The sequence below is a fragment of the Tachypleus tridentatus genome, chromosome 6, assembly GCF_004210375.1.
Source record: "Tachypleus tridentatus isolate NWPU-2018 chromosome 6, ASM421037v1, whole genome shotgun sequence".
Taxonomy (NCBI): Eukaryota; Metazoa; Arthropoda; class Merostomata; order Xiphosura; family Limulidae; genus Tachypleus; species Tachypleus tridentatus.
The window spans coordinates 2193935-2203554 of record NC_134830.1 but is presented as its reverse complement, the minus strand read 5'-3'; positions in this window follow the sequence as shown (position 1 = coordinate 2203554).

The following is a 9620-nucleotide window of genomic DNA, read 5'->3' as shown; positions in this document are numbered from 1 at the left end:
TCGAACTGATGATGCGAACAGATGGAATTGTAAACTACAAGTTATTTAATTTGGTATTTGGGTGTATTCTCTTTCAATTTGATGCTATCAGCTCATTGATTGTTGCTGTTTTTTTGCTATAAACCTTATCTTTGACGTATCCCCATAAGAAAAAGTCCAGAGGTGTGAGGTCTGGTGAACCTGGGGGAAATTCACCACTACCTCTTCTCCCAATCCATCTGTTCGGCAAATTTTCATCAAGATAGACCCTCACATTATGATGGTAGTGGGAAGGTGCTCCACCTTGCTGGAAATAAAACCCCTCATCTCCAAATTGCTCTCGAATGCAGCAACTTGCAGCAAGTTCAGATAAACAAGACCAATGACTGTGTTTTCGAAAAGAATGGTCCAATTACGCCTGCTGATAATCCACACCACACTGTAACCCCTGGTAAGTTTACGTGGTGTTCAGCCGTAACATGCGGGTTCTTAGGTGTCCAGTAGGTGCAATTGTGGTGAATAACTGAGCAATTTAACTTAAATGTGGCCACATCGCTCCAGATAATCTTGTTTGGAAACTGTGCATCCTCTGCAGATTTTGCCAGGTACCACTCACAAAATTCAACTCTCAGTCAGGATCATTTTCATTGAAGGCGTGGACTAATGCCGAAATAAAACTTTCCAATGAACGCACTTCAATATGCGATGGACGCTCGATTTTCGGATTCCTGTCTCACGGGCTGTTTGCTGAACAGATTTTCTTGGAGATTGGTGGAGACTTTCCAACAGCTCTGCTTCTCGTGTGGGACTGGTGGATCACCGCGGTCTTCCAGAACGCCCTTTATGGACGTCTTGAACAGTTCCATTTGTTTCAAACTTATTTCTGATGCGAGTAATGGTGAGTCACGATGGTGGATATGTTTGAAACTCCCTTTAAACCGTCTTTGCATTTCAGCTACGTTCTCGCACTTCCAGAACCACTTTAAGATAAATTTTCTTTTCTCAAAGAATGGTCTTGCTTCTTCCATTACTTCAAATCAGTTGCATCTGTAAAAAAAGAAAGTTTGAGCGAGTTATAATAATTCAAAGTGGTATACATGTTTCTGGGGCATCCTGTACATCGAGTTTGCATGACCTGCGCACTTCGCATATCATTTACATTAACATTACTCCAGACTGATGTTTCAAATTTAAAAGATGTTCTTGTTAACATTTTATATATTGTTAACATGGAATTAATTTTAGAACCGTTGTTTTGGAATTTCACACAAAGCTACTCGAGGGCTATCTGTGCTAGCCGTCCCTAATTTTGCAGTGTAAGACTAGAGGAAGGCAGCTAGTCATCACCACCCACCGCCAACTCTTGGGCTACTCTTTACCAACGAATAGTGGGACTGACCGTCACATTATACGCCCTCACGGCTGGGAGGGCGAGCATGTTTAGCGCGACTCAGGCGCGAACCCACGACCCTCGGATTACGAGTCGCACGCCTTACGCGCTTGGCCATGCCAGGCTTGATTTTTTTTTTTTTTGGAACCATCGGGCAGGATTGCTTGATTTGTGTATTTTTATAAGAGATAAAATCTAGTGGGAAAATTTAGTCTTGGTATCAAATACTGAAATATTTATTTAGTAATTTTATTGTTTTGGTGAATTTCTTTAAGTATGAAGGAGGAGCAATAACTCCTCAATATAACGTATACGTTATGCTTACAACGATACTCGGTGACTAGGAAAGTAAATAGTAGTAATGCCATTTCACCCAATAATCATTGAACCGTTAATAGTTATAAAATGTAATCCCTATACAGTGTGTATGTTTTTGTTAAAGCAAAGCCACATACACATTGGGCTATCTGCTGAGTCCACTGAGGGAAATCAAACCACTAATTTTAGATTTGTAAATCTGTATACTGTGTTGGACTTTATCACTCAATAGCTTGGAAAGCAACGAATTCGAGCACCTTATCTTTGTTCTGTTCTACTGGGTTTTCATCATGAGATATACATCTTAAGGGAGATAATGGTTGTTTGTAATTAAACACAAAACTATACGATGGGCTGTGTGTGCTCTGCCCACCACGGGTATCGAAACCTGGATTATAGCGTTGTAAGTCCGCAGACATACCGCTGTGCCACTGGGGGTCTAAAGGGCAGAGAGCTGAATAACTATTCGCTAATCAGTAGAGGTGATCGTCCACTTGCCCACTCTGGTATAAACAGTGCTTTTTCGTTATATGTGAATAAAGACTGTTTTCTTTGTCCAATATGTTTATTTATCGCGCAGCATTCAAATTATCAAACTAATGAACCTTTCCTCTCATTTCTTGATCGAAAGTAGTACTACTATGAGCTGATACTTGTTGGGAAACTTGTTTCATCCAAGAATAACATAGAAATATTAAAGAAAGAAAAAAAAATTAAGGAGTGCGGTTGCAATCTCTACAAAGAGGGAAGGCAGCTAGTCATCACCATCCACCGCCAACTCTTGGGCTACTCTTTTATCAACGAATAGTGGGATTGACCGTCACATAATAACGTCCCCACTGCTGAAAAGGCGAGCATGTTTGGTGCGACGGGAAGCGAACCCGCGACCCTCAGATTACGAGTCGCATGCCTTAACCCACCTGGCCATGTCTGGTCCTCTACAAAGGGATTAGTCTGGTTGGAAGTGGCGACCTGTACATTTAGGATACGGCAGCGCGCACTATAGGTCATCGACAAAATCTAACCAAATTGTAAATTGTAGTGTTAATATAATATTGTTAATAGGTTTCTTGAAGAACATCTTCAGAGAAAATATTTATATGAATTAAAATATATATTTGGTACAAAATATTCTATGTGTTTAGAAATATATGTATGTGTTTAGAAATATAAAATATATGATTTTAAGTAAAATCGTCTAAAAAAGTCTTGGACTCTGTAGGTGGCGAGCAAAATATTAGAAGAACTTGCTCGAAATTGTTGCGTCATTCAATTTTGAGTAATATACATTAATATTCTTTAAACAGTTTAAACTAGTGTAAGAAGTTGTGAAAGAAATAAAGTAGAGTGTTGGTAAGTTGTAATTTTGTTATACTGTATTAGTAAGTTAATCTAAAATCCTGCGGTTAAGAACAAAGCTGTAAGTTTTAACTATGTCAGTATGCCAACAAGTAAATAGTAATAATAATGTAATAACAATATTAATAGTAAGTAAGTTTGTCATTTGCATTTTTATTGGACGTACAAGTTGACACTTAATGTCTGACTGTAGATGCTACTGTATTTAACCTTAAATGTATAAATTATTATAAGTGTCTTGAGATTGTGACTATATTTCTAATATGGAAATTATTCAGTTTTCAAGTGTTAATACACGAAGCAAATGAGTGATTTCTAATATTAGATAATTTGAAACACCACAGTAAGTAGGATGAATTAAGAGCTCAGATTTTGAATTGGGTAAATCAAGAAACTAAAAAAGTAGTATCTAGAACCTGAACTTGTGTTTCCACACTGATCTGACATCTAAAATAAGTGCAAATAACATACTCTGCAAGTAAAGTAAAATAGGCTTTTAATATAGAGATGAAAAATAATTGTTATGACTTGAGCTTAACAATAATTGTTATACTGAACACATTTAGGATTTCATAATACTATTTTATATTTCATCAGTGAATTAAATGTTGATAAGTTATGCTTCCAGAAGACATTATTTGGACAAAATCTTAAACTTGGTTCTTAAGGGATTGCCTTCAACAAGAAAGATTTGTTACTCAATGTTATTTTGCATTATCTTGTTATGAAGTTCAAAGTAAGAATTTTTCTGTACAACCCCATGAAGATGTAAGGTGTGTTATGCAGCAGTAGAATTTCATACATGTGGACATTTATTTGTTGTATATTTAAGTCAAAAATATTATATAGAAACTTGAAATTAATTTTTCCATTACTAGACTTTGGTGTCATTATTAAAATTCATAATGGGTAATGTCTATGTCATTAGTACCCAGATATAACAAGCTCCACATGCTGATGTCAAACTAGTCAGTAACTAAACCTTTTGAATCTCAAAGTTTTAATTTAATTTATTTTTTGTTATCTGCAGCATGTCATGAGAAGCTGGTTACTTTTAGTGTTTTAGATACAACATTACAAATTGAAATAAGCCACCCTATATTCCTAAAATGTAAAACTCCCAACCTATCCTTTTATGGAATGTATGAAAAACCTTCTCATAGTAGAAATAGACTGCACTATATTTCTACAAGACTCCAAACCTCTATCCTTTTATTAAATAATTACAAAATTAAACTAATTTAAAAACTCTAACCTTAATAGTGCCTAATTATTCATTCTCGTGGACTCATGAATGGAAAAGGTAATTTTAATTTAGCCATTTTGTAATGTTCTTGATTTATGTTAATTTTATCATTGTTCTTTTATAGTGCTGATATGTTTAAACAACATGCCTATTTACAGTTAATATATTTGGTAGCTATAGAACTATTCAGTTATTACTGTGTATGTAATGCATGCACACACACGCAAAGATGCCAGCCTTAACAGAAAGTAATGCTAGTGTACAACCTTCTTTATGATATAAAGGTATCTGTGATGTGGGTTAAACTTCTGTTTTGTTTAATGTTGAATTGGCAGGGTCATTGAGAGGCAGGTCAGGCTCTGGGAACAGTTATGTCACACCAGCCCCTTTTTGTGAAGTCTTCATAAATTCATGGTACATTCATGGGCTTATGAAGAATTTTTCTAATGGGCAGAAGTCAAATGTGTTAAAATGACATTGTTTGTAAAAAAAGGTGTGTTTTTGAGGGAAAGTGATTTCTCACAGTATTGCAATATTTCCTTAAGTATATTATGAAAGTGAGAATACATTATTCTTCATCCCATATTTTCCTTGGACTGTAGCCCCTTCCAATCAGGTCTGAATGTTGGCTTTCTATGTTTTGTACCAAATTGCCAAACACTTATTGTTCATCTGGTTGTACCAAAGAAACACCTGGTAAAGATGTTGACAAAATATTCAAACAAATGGGAAGTTTGTTACCTATGTGTTTTTGTTTTTTTCTCTGTAATAATAGCGACAAAAGGAATGCAATACATGGAGTAAAGTTGATGGAAGTAGTGATTTGAAATGTTTACTTATTTGACTTCATAGATTGTGGATTTCTGTGCTCATTGCTGTAGAAAACCTTTTGTTTTTTATCCTTTAATGTGTGAGTGTAGAGTTAAATTGAGTATTTAATTAAACAATTTTATTTTAAATATATATTTAGTAAATTTAACATCAAGAAGTAGTTTTAAAAGATAATTTAAAATGTTTTTTTCTCTTAATTTTAAAAGGAAGTATTTAAATTATTAGTTTTTTTTCTTTGTTTTGTATTGCTTCTCTGCTCTGGTTTCTCCATTTTTATTCTTTCTTCTTATCTATGGAATTGACAATGTCCACAATTAGGAATGCAAACCTTAGATATTAATAATGTAAGGCAAAAACCTTCACCTTTTTAATTTTCTGAGTTACTAATAAACTTATTAAATCCACCAAAGAAGTTCCTAAATTGTTTGTTTATTTATGTTTATTTGTTAATAATGTAGGCGATAACCAATAGAAGGGTAATTTGTGGACTTTATGAAATTTTTTCTGTTGTTAATTCATTTTCGAAAGTTTATTTTCACTGCAAACCAAAGTTGGTTTTCTTGCAAGTATAAAAGTTTTTTAGGTTGTTCATTTTCACTCTTTGCATTTTTTTAAATTTTAAGTCCTAATTTTTTAAATATGAAGCTCTGATTCATTGTAGCCAACTAGATTATTTTTTGGTGTTTTAGTAGTTGCAATAAAAATTTTAATTTTAAATGTTGTTTTAGGTAATTTTAGGCATTCATGATGAAACTTTGTAGAATGGATGGCAGCTGCTGCCTTTTTGAAACGTCTTACTCTACAACAGGCAGTTGCCATCCATTTTACAGGGTTTCTTCATGAATAAATACTCTGCCTGAACAATCTATCAAAGAACACCGTTAGGCATACATATTTTAAACATTTGAGTTATAGTAATTCTAAATACCAGGTTATTCTCTCTTAAACTTGTTGAACTCAGCTGATAATTTAAATGTAACTTTGATGAGAAAGTTTAATATTCTACTTGAAACAAAAGATAAAAAAATAATACAAAGATTTATAATGTAGAATGTTATACTTGCTTGACTCAAAAGAAGTAAGATGTTTGTGGATAAAGTTATTATACTGTTTATGCTATATTTATTAGAATAAGAACAAAGATAGACATTCAAAGTGTACATAAGTACACAAAATCTTAAATTTATTTGAAGAAAGTGTCCAATTTCAACTGTTTTGTTTTTTTAATGGGCTTTCTCATGCAGTTAAGAGAACGCCAATTCTCCAGCCTTTTCATGAAGTTCGTTTTCCACTTCATTTTTGCATACAATTTGATAGTGTTAATATAATGTAACACTTGTGATGAAGTAGGAGTTTCTATTTCATCACTATCTTTTCCAATTTGTTCATCTTCTGAATCTCTCACACTGTTACCATCTTGCAATTCTATTATAGATTTTTTAAAATCAATTTCATCAGTTTCTGTTAAAACATTCTTGTCATCGCTTCACAAAACTTTGTTTACAGAATCATCTGCATCAATCTTCTCAGTTTGGATTTCACTAGAATTGTCATAACAAATAACTTCTCCACAATCTCTGCCATTATCAAGAATAAATCCACAGTTTTAAAAGCACCTTATTACACATTTGATTGAGTGACTTAAAAATACAATTGAATATAACGCCAATTTTCATGGTAACTTCAGATGCTCTCTTGCAGTTGTTCATGTTTGCAATAATATGCTGAAGCATCAATTTTCTGTATTTCAATTATATACACTGTATAATTTCATTATCTAGTGGCTGTAGAACTGATGATGTACATGGTGATAAAGACTAAACAAACATTTGAAAGTTGAACTTTTGGGTGACAAGTTGCATTATCTAAGAAAAGTAGAATATTCCTATTTTCTTGTTCCATCCTTTTGTTTAATTTGTTAAAAAATTATCGATTATAGCCCTTGTCATCCACACTTTATTTGCTTTCTGTTCCTCAGGAAGTGTATTCTTCCTTATATATTTGGAACGGTGAGGATTTTCACTTTTACATGTGGTTTTGGCCCAATATGGTCAGGTGGTTAAGACATTTGACTCGTAAACCGAGGGTTGTGGGTTTGAATCCCTGTCACACCAAACATGCTTGCCCTTTCAGCTGTGGGGGCATTAAACTGTGACAGTCAATTCCACTATTTGTTGGTAAAAGAGTTGCCCAAGAGTTGGTGGTGGGTGGTGATGACTAGAGGGAAGGCAGCTGTCCCTAATTTAGCAGCTAGCACAGATAGCTCTCACGTAGCTTTGTATGAAATTCAAAACAAACCACATGCATGGTTTCTCTAGTTTTTTCCATTAGCAAGTGCGACCAAAAGTACAGTCAGTCGTTCTTTCAAATAATGACCTCTAGAATAATGATGGCAGAAGAAAGAACAGAATATATTTAACCAATACTTACTGTAACGAAATGCCCGAAAATTTATTAATATTTAAACAAATTATTAATTAAATAAAAAATTAATATTTAATCAAAAACATTTTTTCCACCTTACTCAAGTTCTGATTGTACTTGTTGATAGATGAGGTAGGGGAAAGATAGTTTTCCGTCCTTGTTATGCAGGTTCTGTTGTATAGAGGGCTATTTATAAGAGAAATCTTAAAATAATGATGCAAAATTTTGATATTTTTGCCCTATGCAGTTTGTGGCTCAAACAGGCTTTACTGTATTTTATAAATTGTGTACAGAAGATGATGATAAAGTATTCTAAATATATTTAGGAGGTTCTAGAGGTTATGTGAATGGCAGTTGAGACAAAAGTATTTTTAAACTTAATCTCAACATGAAAACCCTTTTTACACTGTGACTGATTTAAAAAAAAATCCTCAGTAAAATCCCTGAAAAACCTGACTTTATTCACAAATGACTTGCAGTGTGTACTAAAAACCTGACATTTGTGAAGATTCATATACTGTATTAAAAGCTAGTGTTAAAACTATATACAAGTAAAAATGATTGTGGCCAGTCTTGGGGACTAACCTCTAGTGAGAGTTTGTAACTAACTTAATGCTGAATGTGCAGTGCTTGTACATTACGTTACATAGTCTAGTTGTTTAGGCTCCAGGTGCATTCCAAGTTTCATTAATAGGATATTACAAAAGTGTGTGTGATACATGCATGACAAAGTGGGGAAATACTGTATGTGCAGTTTACCAGGAATTTCTGAGAAATGAATATCGGCTTTAGCTTTGATACATCAAAGTGATATGTCATGGTGCTTCCACTTAGTTATTAGAGGTTTCAAAGACAATATGCAGCAGAAAAGAATGCTAATGAATGAGTAAAGTAATTTTTGACTAGGGTTGTTGTAATTTACAAATTGATATTAATTCTGGTATCTTATTCTCTGAAGTTATTTATAAAAGTGCTTTGTTTAGTCAAAAGCAGAGTTCTTATTTTTTTGTTTTAATGGTAGCGTTACATTAACTGTGTCTGTTATTCATCATGGTGTTGATCTCACTGGATTCATCCCATATAATATCAATACTTTTAATATTTGTAGTCATAGTATGCAAGTAGTTAATGTGGAGATTCAGTATGCTATACAAAAGTTAGTGATTTAAAATTATTATTGGATTTGTTTAAAATGTTTCAGAATTTTTCAAATAATTATTATATTAAAATTGCTTTAGAGCAAATAAGCATGTTAGCAAGATCTTGCCCAAAAATAGCTACTTGGCTTTCAGCACATGTATACACGTGAAGCAATATTGTTAATGTAGCTGCAGTTTATCAGTTATTAGCAAAGTCTGTATACAGAAAATGCTCAAATTTTTGTATGTACTTCAGTGCAAACTTAGTTAAGGTTATAATGCTATTTGTTTTTAATGTAGCCTTTATTTCATATTATTATTATTTATTATTATGTGGTCAGTTGTTTTTAATGTATTTTGATATTTTCTAGCAGGTACAGTTGAAGGCCAGATAAGAAATGTTTACCCTGAAGTTTTGCCACATTCCTGTGGTTAAGACCATATCTAAGGTTTCTTTTCAGCACTTCAATACTTCTAAGTTTCTTTTGATATGTGGAACTTCTCCCTCATTGGCTGGAAGGACTCAATACTTTGCAAATAATGCAAGAACAGCATTCAAAAGGGCAACAGCAGATGTGCGAACAGCTCGAAGAAAGAATCTACGTGAAATTATTATGGCACCTGCTGAGAGTCAGGTATCAAAGACAGTTTAATATGGAGGAAGTGTGGTTAACTCATTCCTTCCTTCAGGCAAGGAGAGAACATTTCCTTTGTACATTTAACTGATGCTTGTAACAAATTCTATCCTGTTCCAAACCCCCAAAACAAACTGTAAAAAACATGTATTTGACCTTTTTTGTAAAATGTGAGTAATTTAACTATAGTTGTATGTGACATATGTACGAGTTATCACAAGATTTAATATTTTTAATTTGCATGATGTGAATTATTTGTGTTTTTGCAGTTAATTTGGTGGATAAAAAAAATTGCATCA